We start from the raw sequence: 16286 nt of genomic DNA, 5'->3' as shown, positions 1-16286 counted from the left end.
CTGTTCCAGAATTCCAACCTCAGAATACTTGTAAGAAGATTTGTAATTTTGCCGCAAATATATTCGGGAAAATGGTTTGAGCATCTAACTCATTACGAATAAATTCCTTCACTCGTAATGCCGAAAAAGAGGGCTTTATTTATAATGGGAGATTTATTCTTCTTTGTAAAAAAGAAAGTTTAAATAATTTATTTTCCACTTAATCACAAAGTAATTTAAAATACAAAAGGCAAAAATACCTTAAATTGCTGATGATTCAAGCGAACGGAGCTTATCCATGCCCGACATCTCCAAATATTCAGAGATAAAGATTTCCTCTATGGATAGTATATCACTGATAATCCCGTTATCGGAATTCAAAAACATGATACTAACCTATTCGGGAATACCAAAAGATTGGAATCTTTTGTTGTATTTGGTATCTGAAGGGGCATCATGCAATTAAATTGCAAAATCCCTTCATAATGAGTAACTTTTGGTAAAGCTTGTATTCAATGTTTTTTGATGGGTATAAATTATTCATGCAATTTCAATATAAAAATATAATATTTTAAAAATAAAACATAAATAATTTATATCATATTCTCGCACTTTTCTAACAAATCTTGCAGGAAAAGAATACATGGAAAAAGAGAAGAAGCAAGAACTAAAAGCCAAGAAAGGAGGATGCATCCGTGACAACTTCACCAAAGACTACACATAGTCAAGAGAAACAAAGTTATAACAAATTCTCACCAAAATTTTATGATAAATTAACATGCCAAATTCTCAAGATTGCATGATAATTTGCCATGCCAATTTCTCATCAAGGAAATATTATTATATTGAATTTCTCTTGCAATGTCTCTCCAAGACTTCTAGGAATTTTTCTATAAATAGGCATATGTTTGTAGAAGAAAAGAAACCAATCTTTCATTCTATTTGCATCCAAGAGTGAAGAGGATACAAGAACTAGTCTTGGTGTCTCTCTTGGTTCTTTCTTGTAGTAAAAAAAATATATTCTCTTAGTCTTTATTTGTATTTAGTTTTATACTCCATAATGGAGTAAGTTTCCTTGGTTGGGATACTAGATGAAGCTTGATGAAGATATTATAATAAACATTTTTATTTTATTATCTTCTTATTTTGGAATTTTTTCTTTATCATCTTTATACACCAAGGTATTTGATAGTAATTATATCTATTATTGGATGTAATTAAATCTCTTTACAAAAATCTTTATCTTGTTATTTTATTTCTTATTCGGGAGAAGAGAACTGTCACGACCCAACCGAAGGGCCATGACGGGTACCCGGTACTAACCCACCCGGACACCTATTATCATACATTCACATTTACATCTAGGTGAGCCACATAGCTGATCATACTTTCTAGCCATCATTCATACTAATTCCATTGGGCAGAAATACATTTATATCACCATCAACAACTATGCCCATATAAATGTACATATGCCGACGAGACTATCAAAATGATATACAAAATATAAGCCGGTAAGGCTAAAGACATCTAACCATATACACATGTCTACGAGCCTCTAAGAAGAGTATGTCACATCATATAGGCGGGACAGGACCCCGCCATGCCCATAAGTATGTACACAAAAGAATAGATACCAAAAGCTGTAGCTCCGAATGAAATGGAGCTCCTTTACGTAGTCCCTGAGAAATAAAGCTATGGATCAAACATATCTCCCTAGCCACCTGCAGGCATGACGCAGCGTCCACAAACAAAAGGACGTCAGTACGAATAATGTACTGAGTATGTAAAGCATAATCAACATCATTATAGAAGTATAAGAGTCAACATAAGAAATAGCATAAGATGGAAGGTAGTAGAACCATCGTCATAAACACTTACTTGCTTTTTATAGGGACCTTCCATTTCTAATGCGTGTTTGTGTACATACATCCATATTCGTATTCGTGTCCGTATTTATTTACATTTCCATATCCACATTCATATTCATAATCGTAATTATACTCGTATTCATAGCATACCCGACCATGAGGGATCGGTGTTTCACATACCCGGCCATGGCAAGTCTCGGTGATTATACATACCTGGCCCTACCAAGGCTCAAGGTTATCCGTACCCAACTGCAGTGGTGTGCGCGCAATACATATCATACTCGGCCATATAAGCTCTGTGTTCCATAATAGTCATACATAGACACATATACGTAAGAGTTCATAAGCATCTTTGACATCATTACTATCGTCGTTTTATTACATCTATCCTTAGAGAATCACCCATCGTATAAGGAATTTAGTAGAATCATAAACATAACGAGAATCATGAGCTTTGATAGCTTTAAAGATAGAATCATTTGGAGGTCATCATAGGCTCATGAAAGAATAGATATATGGCCAAAGAACCATGCCTTATTGAAAGAAGGGTTAGCCTTACATACCTTTTCATTCAAATATTCTATCGCTTGAACGTTCTCCTTCAATGCTCACGTTTCTACCTTCATTAGAGTTTATACTAACATTAGAAAATCGATAGCTTAGCATACTTGACTAAAGCTAGAGAAAATTGGGTAGCATCTTCTTTATTTATAGAACTTCCCCCATATCATATATCAACTCCCAAACATCTATAATAACATTCACAACATCATAACAATAGACTTCATTCACCTCCATTATCCATATTTCTAAATCCACTTCAAATCATCCATAATCATGGTCATGACACACTATTACATTCACTCATATACAATGTCTATCCCATGTTTTAACGCCATTTATAACATAATCATAATCACAACATATCAAGAATCATGACTCAATGCAAGCTACTACTAAAAAATATCACTATTCTCAAATTCATGACCCATTTTCTATCTCCTTCTACAATCTAAGTATTTCAACCTCTTAATACCTTAAACAACATGTAAAGACCATAAAAATTACCTTATATGGTGTAGGAATGAACTTTGGGTGGAAACACTTCACTTGAGAAAAACCCTAGTTCCACTTCCACTTGGATTTCTTGTCTTGGATGAACTTTAATGAGTTTCTTACACTTGATTCTCTTGGTTTGATGAAGTTGATCATTAATATCTCTTGAATTCTTGTGGGAGAGGTGTGGAGAAATGTTCTAGAGAGTTCTATAGAGAAGGGGAGTGAAGATGAAATGAAATGAAATGAACTTGGTCCCCTTATTAATAATTCACAATCTGTCCCGCTTTGATTTCACGGACCAACATACGGTCCGTATAATTTATACTGACCGTATGTTTGGCCGTACTTTTGGTCCAGTGACGGCTGCCAATCTGGGCTGAATATACGGCCTAACATACGGCAAGTATATTTTATACGACCAGTATGTTGGGCCATGTAATGCCTAGCTTTTCCGAACTCGTTCTCATCGACTCGTTTGATCTCCAATACTTATGGAACCTTTTTAACACTTGTTTAGCACCTCATTAACAATCTAAGGGATGTTATAACTCTTCTCCAAAGCATCGTTAAGTCATCATTAATTTGATACTCGTAAATCGCTTCCTATACGTAACGTATACCTTGCCTTCCTTGGCAACTTTCTTCTCTTACCTCAAATGTCTTTGCAATATCAATTAGGGTCATTAAATGCTATTTCTTACTTATTAAAACATCGCATTTCATGCCCTCCGTTAGTCTATTCACTGTGCATCAACGGAGATTTTTTCGAGGTATAACAAGAACGATTTAAACAAGCTTATTGATTTAAATGATCTTTATCTTATTTCTTTTAGTCCTAATTCTCGCAGAGGGATTAACTCAAATAAGTTTATTGATTTAAATGATCTTAATCTTATTTCTTTCAGTCCTAATTCTCGTGGAGGGATTGACTCAAATAAGTTTATTGATTTAAGGGATCTTAATCTTATTTCTTTCAGTCCTAATTCTCACGGAGGGATTGACTGAAATAAGTTTATTGATTTAAGGGATCCTTGTCTTATTTCTTTCAGTCCTAATTCTCACAGAGGGATTGACTCAAATAAGTTTATTTATTTAGCAAAAGCTAATCGAAAGAGGCTTTTGTTCACTTGGTGCACTCAACTAAGATAATTCTTGTTTGAAGCCATTACTTTAATTGGTAACTACACTAATAGAAAGAGGTGTTATTAATTAATTATTGTTTAATGTCACTAATTAATTGTCAATAAATTAATAGTATAAGCAAGAGTGGTGTTGTTAACATATTGTCGTTATGTGAAGTGATTGTATTAGAAATAAGCTATCATTCTTTAAACATAGAAATAATAATAAACTTTCGATTTTATTTTAATAATTTTATCTTGCCGATTCAAAATATCCCAACCTCTATCTTTTATTAGAAAAATCCAAAAAGATTTCTTATTTTATTATTATAATTTTCAAGACTTTTGAAAAACTCTCTTTTCATCAATTTGATCCTCTCAAATAGTAACAAAAATAATACAAATCTGTAGCCTAGGTGGTTCTAATCTCTGTGGGACGATATCTTAAACTTTACTATAATTTGACAGAGTACGAACAGAAAATACCTATGCACATTGGACTCGTCATTTTTACCGTTATGGCGTTGTTCATTTCGCATTTATGTTTATTACATGAATTGTTGTCATGCATGTATACAATTAATCCCTTCTTCTTCTCGGAAAACGGTTCAGTTCCCGTGGACTCACCTGGATTTTGGCGAGAAAATAGGATATGACTAAGACTGAGAGGACAGTTTAGTTTTTCGGTAATCCTCTTCGATTCGCGTAACGTCTCATAATTAGCTGTAATGACCCGTTTAGTCGTTCTAGCATTTTCGGTGTTTTTGCCTGTTTTCGAGCATTGATTAGCTCACTTGTGACCCGAAGGAACCGTTGACACACTTCCCGAGATGTCTAGGCCGCATTCAGGCAACTTTTGTGAAAATATAGGCTTAATGTGAAAAATGTTTGACCCGAAGTTGACTTTTAGGCAAACTGACCTTTTGGAATTCTGTCGATTCCGAGAGGTCCGGATGGTCGTTTAGTGTGTTTGGTTTGGTTCTCAAATGCACTCGGATGCATTTTAAACTTGGGATGGGAAATTGGAATTAAGGCACCGGGGGTTGACTCGGTCAACAAGACCTCCGTTGGAAATTCCGAGGCCACAGGCCCGTTCGTAGTGCGTTTTTATGTGAGACTAGGTGTTTGGTATGTGCGCAGATGGGCTCGGAAATTAGTCAAAAATTGGATCAAAAGATGAAACTTGGGTTAAGTTTCTGGTGTCTGGTGCCCGCTTTGGCGACCCCAGCACCGTGGCAGTGGCACCGCTGGAGCGATCAATGACTTTTAGTCATTACCGCTGAAGCGGCCAAGTGGTCGCTGGGGCGGTCTAGGTACCGCTACAGCGGGTGACAGACAGTTAATAATATTAATGAATTGTTAAAAAGCCCTAGACCCTCATTTTACCCCATTTTGATATTTAAGCTCGAAGAAACTACTCTTAAGGATATTTGGAGGAAAATCTTGGAGGTAATTCCTACTCATTTCTTTATTCTTCCTTTAAACCATAATCATGTTAAATTCCCCTTCTCCCTTGATGAACCTATGGTGGTAAGAGTTGGAAGAGGGTTTGGAAGAATATTGTTCCTAGGATTGTTAATGAATAAATTGGTGATGGTTTGTTAGATATTGACTAATCTAGGTTCATTGATCATAGATCTTCCACTTTTAATGTTGAATTTCGGATTGGGAGATTTAGGGTTTATACCCAATTTTGGGGTTTTACATGAAATTAGAATCTAGGCTAATTATTGAGCTAAATCAGCAATTAATGGTGGAATTATGATTACCTATGACTCAATTTGATATTTTGTCCGCGAATTTCCCGTTTTGCCCTTGTGGGCTAATTTCCCCAATTTCTAGGGTTAAAATGGACCAAATTGAAATAGTAGCAATATTAATATCATTCTTCGTGATTTCTAATATAGAATTTGATTATGCTTAGACTACTTTAGTTTCGAGGTTCAGCGGAAGGGCAAAGCAAAGGAGTGACATGTTAGTGTTGCGGTTCAGCAGTCCAAGTAGGTTATGGCTTACCTTTAGTGAGACTTCGCATAACGAAGCACATATTTAGAATATAATGTCGGAGACAGCATGTGAACCTTCAGGTATGAAGTCGAGTTGGATATTGCCTTAGGCTGGGCCCTATTGTGTGTTGGGACTAACCACCTCATTATGTGCGTTTGATTGTTCTATGGTGATGGTTTGATGCCCTCAGTAGTGGTAGAATTCAGAAGCTGTGTTATCATCCTGATTGAGATAGATTTGCCATACCCATTGTTGGTATTGTGAATGATACATTGTTGGCGTACCCCTTTGTTGGTATTGTGATATGATACATTGTTGGTGTACCCCTTTGTTGGTACTCGTGATATGATATATTGTTGGCGTACCCCTTTGTTGGTACTTGTGATATTGATATATTGTTGGCATACCATTGTTGGTGTTGTGATATGATACCTTGTTGGCGTACCCCTTCGTTGGTACTAGTGATATTGAACTTAGTTATTGATAATTGATATACGTATTGCACGCATTCTCACACATTCTTGATGCATGGCTGATACCCGGTGATGAGCCGGTATTGTAGATTGAGTAAACTGATATTTTGATAAACTTTTTACTTGAGTGATTGTGAAAAGGCTGATGTCCGAAGATCAATTCCGAAATCATTGATTGTATGAAAATGATATTGATAAACTCTTTTACTTGAGTGATTGTGAGAAGGACGATGTTCGAGGTTCAATTCCGGAATCGTTGATTATGTGAGACCGATATGTGACAGACTCTTTTACTTGAGTGATTGTGAAATGGCCGATTACCGATGATCTATTCCCGCATCGTTGTTGCATAGCTGATTCCGATAATATCCCAGAATTGTTATTAGTGCATGGACTCCGCGGGTCCCTCAGGTACTCCCCCTGTGAGCAATTAGCCAGGGTCTCGTCTGTCTGTTGGGTAAAGATCCGGGACGGGTGGCACTTAGACTTCGCGAGTCACGCTGGGTTGTGCTACCGAGACTTCGATATTTTCGTCCGGAGTATATGTGTACACCTCATTTGCATGGCATTACATTTCATTCACCCCATCTTGCATTGCATTGCATTATGACTTGATTGAGATTCTTGGTGATTGAATTGTGATAATTAGATTGGTTTGTATATATTCCGACTTGACATATTTGAGTTAGAGGTTTACATAGGCGATGATGGATACTTGGTTGTAACCTTATTGTCTTATACTTGTTAGATTCATTGCTATCTGCTTATCTTCTGAATTGTGTTAACTATGCTTAGTCGGCCGATGATGCCTACCAGTACTGTGGTTTGTACTGACCTGCACTTGCTGCATTCTTTTATGAATACAGAGTACCAGGTCGGATCTACTTGTCTGACCCGTGGCTGATCCAATTCAGCTCCCACTCGAGTTTTCTAGGGTGAGCATGGCGACCGCTGACCTTGAAGACTTTTCTATTTCATATCTTACTTTATTTCGGAGACATAGATATTATGTATTAGTACTTCCAGATTGTATTATTCTCCCTAGATGCTCTTATATTATTCAGACTAAACCCTGGGGGTATTTATTGTCTAAACCCTGGGGGTATTTTTATATATATATATATATATATATATATATATCGTGAGACTTACGTATTTGTTATTTCCGCCACTTAATTTCTTCAATTCATGTATTGGTTCGTTGTTGGGATGAGGGTTCGCTTACCGAGGTGGGACGGTAAGTGCCCGCATGACCTAGGTAAAATGGGTCGTGACATTAGACATAAAGGCTGCTTTTATTGGAACCGTCATTTCCAACCCTTTGTATTCCTCTTTTGAATTTATATAAGGAAGTGAATCATTGATCAAATATATCACAGTCTTCTTTCCTTTCATAAATCGTTTAAAGCAAGAATTATTCTCTGCAATCTTTTCATATTTTTTCTGAAAATATGTCTGCTTCTTCTGATAAAAATCCTTCTAAAATTCCATCTAATCCTTTTGAATTGGAGACCCTTGCCAATGCCTTTTTTCCAACTCGTTCCGATTATTCTAAAGATTTTGAAAATTTCCATCATTCTTCTCCCATAGAGGATATTGACTCCTCTATTGCTCCTGAAGATATTACTTCAGTTGCTCAGGAGTGTGTCATTTTAGCTGTTGACAACGGGACAAAACTCAATGACCTTATTGATGGTTTTACTTTGATGCCTATTTTTCCTGTTCTCATTGGGTTTCTGTTACCCATTCCTCTTGTTATTGAGGAATTTTGCCGCCGATACAATGTGTGTGTTGGTCAAATTGCTCTTGATACCTGGCGATTATTTTCTTGCCTGTAATTTTTAGCCATTAAGGCTAATCTTCCTTTTACCTTGGATCATCTGATCTCTCTATACATTCCTTTTGCTTTTTGGGGTGGCTTGATTCCTTTGTTTCCCCATGGAGAACGTAACCTAATCGACTCTATTGATTCCGGCGACGTGGACCGATTAAAGCGATTTGTTCGAATTAGAACAGAACTACTCCATCACCCCTCCGATAATGTTTTTCCGGAGATATGGAACCCAACTCTGAATCCTGTTAATCAGAATGAAATTGCAGACATTCTTGATTGGATCACGGGTTTGTTGGAAGCCTCTCGGGATGTTATACTTTCTTGGAAAAGTTTAAGGATCCTTCCCTCAGTTTTTCCTTTAGAAAGGCCCAAACCTTCAAATAGAAAATGGAAGAGGGATGTAATCATAATAGAGGACGATGACGAGGAGGTTCAAGCTGATATACGTCATTTTGTTGCCCCTCCTCTGCTTAATCCCGAGATATCGGTGAGAGAAGCATCTCCGAAGAGTGTCAACCATTTCCAACAAGAAAGCTCTTCGGGATCCTTCCCGTTACCAAGAACGTCCCATGGTGATGCAGAGTTATCCTTGGTTCACTTATCCGAGATGCCCCTACAAGGTCACTCCCTTACTACGGCTTTTTCATCACATGTTGTTGAATTGAGAAAAGAAAACGAACTGCTTAAGATAAAAGTAATGAAGAGCTTAAGTCCGACCTTTGGGATTCCGACTCTGTTGAAGCTGCTTTGATGTTGCGTCTAGAGGATGTTGTTTGTGTGTTACAGCATCGGGATAATGCAATGCAAGTATTGAGCACATCCTATGCGGACCTTCAAGATCGGTTTAAAAGTGTTGAAACTTCTCGTGATAGTTGTTACTCCCGGTGTAAGCTGTTGCGCCTTTAACGTGATGTGGACATCCTCAGATCTCGAAAAAAAGCTTTTGAGGAATCTCTTACTCCAAGTTTTAATTTGACCGCATCTCTTCAAGCTGTTACCAATGAGCTTCGAGTTGCATCGGCATCTCTTAAAGACTTGGAAAATTCCAGAGAAGATTCCCGAGATTAGAATCACTCTTTCCTCCAAGAACGTTAAGAATCTTGAAAAAGTGTGTGCTGATTTGGTTTGTGGTCACCGTTGCTGATTCTTAGATTTCTGCTATCAACAATGATCACCATTGCTGATTCTTAGATTCCTACTATCTTTAAGTAGAAAAGTTGATCCATGTATACTTTTTGTATATCCGAGTATCCTTCTATCGTGTTTTCCTTGTTTTGAATAAACCTTTTGCTTGAATCATTTTATGAGCGTGTGATAGCAGATTTTCTCATTTTCCTTGTTTCTTTAATTAATAATGTGGAATTGACTTTCCCTTGAAAAGTAGTAGATTTATTTAAATAACCGGAACTAAGGTTGATATAATCGCTCCATGAATCGGGATCATGTTTGTGCAATGTTCTCCGATGTGCGACTTTGAAACCGTACTGAGACAAAGGTACTGTAATTTTGAGTAATTTACAATTTTATCGGGATGACTTGCAGTCCCTAGTGTATACATACAGACTGATAGTCCCCCATTGTTTGGGTGTGAAGTATGAATATTCAAGCAATGTAGCATGTACACCATTCCCGTATGTCCTTCTTACTGCCTCTTCCCGATAAAACTTAATAGGGATTAAACTCGGGTAAAGGGTACAACTCGTAGAATGTATCTTTGCGTTAGGAATGATATAGCTTCAAATTGCTTATGTTGCAATGTTGGCGATGATCTCCCCGTTTGCTCCTAAATTATCTTTATTCGGAATCGTGGTTACTGTCATATCTGAATGCAAGAACAGAAGAAAATACCAAAGTAATAATACTTGCGTAATCAGAGATAAAGCAGAAATCAAACTATAAAGCCAACTGTAGAATTCCCACAGATGACGCCAAACTGTTTGAGTCAAAATTCGTATTTTACCCAAATAGTTGAATTTCGTTCTAAGGTTAACCACAATTGATAGTAATTTTATATAAAAGTTAGAATTAACACAAGCAAATTATTAACAATCGATAAAGACTAAGTAAATAAAAGAAAAAAGTAAACTTATGCCAATTTAATGAACAATAGTAATGGATTTCCTCGTTCCCAAGAATAAGTAAGAACTTGATGATAAAAGAATAGTGACAATGATAATAAGCAGAGAACAATAATCAGTAATAGTGTATTTTTCCAGTTAATATTGGATGCCTAGGTATACAAGTGAAAACCTTATTTATACATATATGATCCTATTTGGTGCCCTTCCCGTTGTATGTAAGTAACAGCAATCATTAATTAAAGAATTAATAATTGTCCTTTAATTTCTTGATTCTGGCCATTAGGAATCATTTTGCCGTTACTGCATTAACTTCATTTAATATGTAATAAAAAGGGTCTGATATGTTGTTTCCGTTGATGTTCTCTTCGTTGACCTAGTCTTCGACATCAACTGCCTCTTCGTAAATGCTATGCTCGGCATTACCATCAAATCTTTATACGCCATTAGCATTACCATTAAATCTTTATACGCCATTGTGTTTAAATTAACATGTGTCGACTCAGAGGCGGATCCAGGATTTGAAGGTTCCGGGTGCCACACCATCCAAATAGGATAAACGGGTCGGTTTGTTGGATTTTGGGTTACGGTTCAGGTTATTTATCTTTTTCGATTTATTTAATAGTGTTCTCTTCTAGATATTTTGAGATTAAAGAAATCTAAGCAGTCTAAAAAAATTGTAGGAACAGGATGCCTTATTCTCTAAAACTTAGAGAGAAACAGATTTTCCACGTTAAAATCCTTACCTGTATAAACCATCTAATATCGTTACTTCAATATCTTCATCCTCCAATGTCTTTGTGTGTTGTTGCAGATACAAAGTTGAGAAAGAATCAAGAATTGTAGCTTTAATTCAATCATCTTCACTTAGCGCAAACATCGGTGAAAGATCACAATATCCTTTAAATTTTATCATAATATTATTTATCCTTATTACTTAATATTTATGTGATATTTTAAAATTTAGTACTCATTGATATGGGATATGCACGCAACGTGTATATCAAGAGATTAATAATTGAGAAAGAGGGAGGAAAAAAAGGTCAAGAATTAATTAAAGCAAGTAAAGAAGAATTGAAGAAAAAAATAAAAAATGAAAAATGAAAAAGGATACAGCTGATGCGTGTAATTAGCAGCAAGCAAAAGAGCAAGCCAAAAAATATGTGCTAGATGAGATTCGAACTCAGGTCAATTGTGTGGTATGGTATGCCCTTCACCAGTGGCACCATTCCCTCCTTTGTTAGTATGGGTGGCAAGATCAATATATATTGAATTTTGTATACATATGCACATACATATACGAATTTCTACCGAAGTGTCCGGGTGGCGTGGCACCCCCAGCCCTCCACATAGATCCGCCCCTGTGTCGACTACATGTTTGTCCATGTGTTAGGTGTGATTTTTTACCCATACAATAGCCTACGCCAATGAACTCATGACTTATAGATACAATAATTTTACTGTTGAAAACTCACAAACTTACCCAGCTGATCCTATTTTTTTTGACAAAAAAAAAAAAAAAAAAAAAAAAATCAGCATGTGTTTGTTAAATAAATTTTTATTACTTATATAGCAGCAGTAGTAGTTATTATATGCATTCTTCACCTAACAATCTACTAGACAATAGAGTTGCAAGAAATCTGGCACGAGGATAACACCGTCATAATAAACTTTCAGGGATTAAATAGTCTTCCCTCAATTTCATCTCATAAAATTAGCTCCGAAAATCATCAGTAAAGTTGTTACTGTATTTTGTTGTAATCCATCGTATTTGAAATTGAACGCCGACAAGATTAAAAAATAGATATGAAACAAAGGAGAATTTACGAATTGAAGTCTTACAAATAAGCAAAAAAAAAAAAAAAAAAAAAAAAGTCAATATCAGAACCCGAAAGTTGTACTATATCAATCTCATGAATTTACAGCAGAGTACATGACCATGATCTTAATTAGAAAAGAATAATGAATTTCAATATAATCTCGAAATTTTAGTTCTAAACTTAATATGGAACAATAGTTTCGAAACAATGGACACCATCCAATTCCAGTGCAAACCTCTGCCTCTCTTGCTGCTGTTTACGCGAAGACAATGGTGGCGAAGTAGAAGTCGGAGAAGCCACGTTCTTGCGATCAGATACGATAGGCCCAACACCTTGTTCTTTTTGTTGTTGTTGTTTTGTCTCAGTACTTGGTGTCTTAAAATGGCTCAATTTTTGCCCAAAGACCTCAGCAGAAAGAGCATCAAACGAACTGAAAATTGACATCATCATCGTTGATTTTTTTTTTTTGGTGGGTACTAACTCGAGAAACAAATAAAACAAGACAAGAAAGTATTTGCTTTGTTGTTTTTTGGTTTATGTAAGTGTGTTAAACTAGTGTTTTCAACTTGTATACCAAGAAAGGAAGCTGCAGAGCTATAGCTATATATAGAGGGGGGTGGATTAAAGAATGGAATGCCTTTCCCATTTAAATGCGGAAAGATCTGGAAAGTGGAGGTAGGAGAAAGGAAATTCGAATATAATTTGCCAATTCATTGACTTGGTTTGCAAGTTTGGACATTTTAGGAGACTGGTGGGTCGGCGAAGGAACTTGGAAAACTAACACTATCCTATTGACGCGTGTTATTTGGCTCTATTATTTTGAACGACATGATGTATATCTTCTAGATTTGACTGGAAGTTGCCTAATTCCAGTTATTAAATTTACTAATTTTCGAAATTAAATTATATATATAAATATATATTATAGTTTGACTATGCACGAAATTTAATAAATAAAGAAATTTTTGAATCTTATAGTCTAAATTAAAAATATTATTAAAATGTCATTTGAATCTTGTGGTTATAAACTTGTCATGTAGGATGTTTGAATTATCAACTTACAAAATATATAAATACACACTCTTTTTGGGATGGATAAAAAAAAAAGTAAGACACTTCAATTGAGACGAAATGAATATAAATTATAATTTTTTTATATCAATATGATAAAATAGATATTTTATATTATTGATTAGAATTTAAACCTCAAAGTAATAGGTCTAAAAGGAAATGGTACTAAATATAGAACACTGAAACGTGTCATGTTTCTTCTAGTTTAGAGCATGAATGCGTGTCCTTTCAGCCCTTTTTGGAGCATGTTGCATGGAGTAGTTGCTATTGTCAAGCCAGTGTTATGCGGATAAGCTAGTGGACCAAGTCTATATTAGGTGGGGCTTTCTGTCATTAAAAATCAAAGGATTGCTGAGCTGATCACTGGATTAAGTTGAAAGCTGTTCAAGTTGTATATGGATTGTCAATTATGGGGGTCTTGTAGTCAGCCTTCAAATTGAAAGTTTGAAACAACCATGATTGACTCAAACAGTGGTTAGAGTCATAATCTCAACTTGCCCTGCTTGTCACCAAGAAACTTTTTTGTGAATTTTGATCATGATTTCAAATTATGATTTGGAGTCAAAATTTTATTTGAACATTTAATTTAAATTTCTTATATTATATTTTTTCTCATAAATACGAAACCCTCACAATTTGTGAAAACTACATCAAAGTTTCCTCTCTTATACAAATCTAAACAAATGAACAAATTATAGCTCATAAATAAGGTATCGAATATCTTAAGGCGCTACATTAATAAATAACATATTTCTATTTTCTTTTTATCAATAAATGTCTCGATTACATGCTATTATAAATTTTTAAATACACATAATAATATTTGATTTTGTTGGAAATATTATGGATCAAATTTATATATATCAGAAGGATAGTAGATGCAAAGTTTATCTTTTACCTTTATTATATGGTATCTCACATGCAACCAATGATAAAGCGATGTTAAATTAGGTGAAACTTCCTCTCTAAAACTTCTGATTTATGAAAGATATGGGTGATGCCTTGTACGTCATTAGTATCAAAGTTCATAGTGATAGAATCGAAGGTATTTTAGGTCCATCTCAAAAGGCCCGGCCAACAACTTTTAAGAAAATTTCAGATAAAGAATTTGTCAGCAAGTATAACCCACATTATTTAAGTCTAAGCACAAAGATTTCTTCTTAATAAACTAAGTTATTATAGTGGAACTTTTGTGATCAAAAAACCCGAATCGTAACAAACGCCAACGACGTTCTAAATTAATTGTCGGAGGTATGTTCATGCTTATTTACTAGTATGTTTAACCACGCGAGCCTTCACTACCTTGTCCTGAAATTTTCCTTGTGTCATTCGTCAAGTCGCCCACGAAGCTATAAAATGAAAGAAAGAGACGGCTATCTAACTAGAGTCGTTTCTGAAAGAGATTAATTCCATGATTATTCTTATTGATTGAGTTGGTAAATATACCATCGTTACAGTGTCCTATTAGGCTACAAAATATACTAACCTAAATTAGAAGATTTACAAAATATTCTTTGACCACATATTTACATTATTTATCACACCCCCGCAGTCGAAACGGGAGGTTTACGAACACTGAGACTGTCCCGAAAATCCTCAAATAAGACCTGTGGCAGCCCTTTAGTGAAAATATCGGCGAGCTGATATCGCGATGGAACATGAAGGACACGGACGTGGCCGCGCGCCACCTTCTCACGAACAAAATGGATATCCATCTCAATGTGCTTGGTGCGCTGATGTTGAACTGGATTTCCTGACAGGTAAATGGCACTGACATTATCACAATAAACCAAAGTAGCCTTAGGGACCGGACAATGTAGTTTCAAGAGGAGGTTACGTATCCAGCATGATTCAGAGACAACATTAGCAACCCCTCTATATTCTGCTTCTGCATTGGAGCGAGATAGAGTAGGTTTTCGCTTGGATGACCAAGATATCAAATTATCTCCCAAAAATACGCAATAACCTGACGTTGAACGTCGTGTGTCGGGACATCCCCCCCAATCAGCATCAGTATAGGAAATCAAATCAGTGACCGAAGATGGGTAGAGATGCAAACCATGATCAAGAGTACCCTGAATATACCGAATGATCTGTTTAAGAGCAAGCATATGCGTATCTCGTGGAGCATGCATATGAAGACAAATCTGTTGTACGACATAAGAAATATCCGGTCTAGTGAACGTAAGATACTGAAGAGCACCTGCAAGACTCCGGAAAAGAGTAGGATCTCCACAAAGATCGCCAAAAGAGGCACTGACCTTTGGTTTAGTGTCAACCAGAGTGGAAGAAGGCTTACACGATGACATGCCTGCACGTTCAATAATCTCCGAAGCATAACTTCGTTGCGAAAGAAACATACCACCCTTGTGACGGGTCACCGCAATGCCAAGAAAATAATTCAAAGGACCTAGGTCCTTCATTGAAAATTCTGAGCCAAGAAGTGCCATAATCGAACAGCGGAGATTATCTGAAGATGCAGTAAGAATAATATCATCCACATATAGTAAAATGTAGGCCAAGTCGTGCCCTTTGCTGTAGATGAACAAGGAGTTGTCGGACCTGCTATTAGCAAAACCAATGGAATAAACAAAGTTAGCAAATCTTTTATACCAAGCTCTCGGTGCTTGTTTAAGCCCATATAAGGACTTGCGCAACAAGCACACATAATCGGGATGAGATGGGTCTCGAAAACCCATTGGCTGATGCATATATACTGTCTCCTTGAGCTCGCCATGAAGAAATGCATTTTTGACATCCAACTGATGAATGGGCCAATACTTAGAGAGAGCTAGACTTAAGACAGTGCGAATCGTAGCTGGCTTTATGACCGGACTGAAAGTCTCACCACAATCAATGTCAACCTGCTGTGTTTTGCCATCACCTACAAGACGGGTTTTATGCCTCTCAAAATCACCATTAGACTTTTCTTTATGAGTAAAAATCCACATAGACTGAATAACATTCACATTA

The 16286-nt window shown here is 36.2% G+C and overlaps 1 long non-coding RNA gene across 1 annotated transcript; it reads left to right on the top strand.

Annotated features, from left to right (window-relative positions):
• The first annotated feature begins 10929 nt into the window (after window positions 1–10929).
• LOC132632164 (uncharacterized) lies at window positions 10930–12327 on the top strand. The gene is made up of 2 exons (XR_009579269.1): window positions 10930–11017; window positions 11237–12327. It is a non-coding gene; the product is annotated as an uncharacterized LOC132632164 (long non-coding RNA).
• The last annotated feature ends 3959 nt before the right edge of the window (window positions 12328–16286 follow it).

Source organism: Lycium barbarum, chromosome 3 (assembly GCF_019175385.1).
Source record: "Lycium barbarum isolate Lr01 chromosome 3, ASM1917538v2, whole genome shotgun sequence".
In the NCBI taxonomy this organism is placed as follows: Eukaryota; Viridiplantae; Streptophyta; class Magnoliopsida; order Solanales; family Solanaceae; genus Lycium; species Lycium barbarum.
The sequence above is the reverse complement of the archived record's forward strand: the minus strand, read 5'-3'. Positions and strand labels throughout refer to the sequence as shown.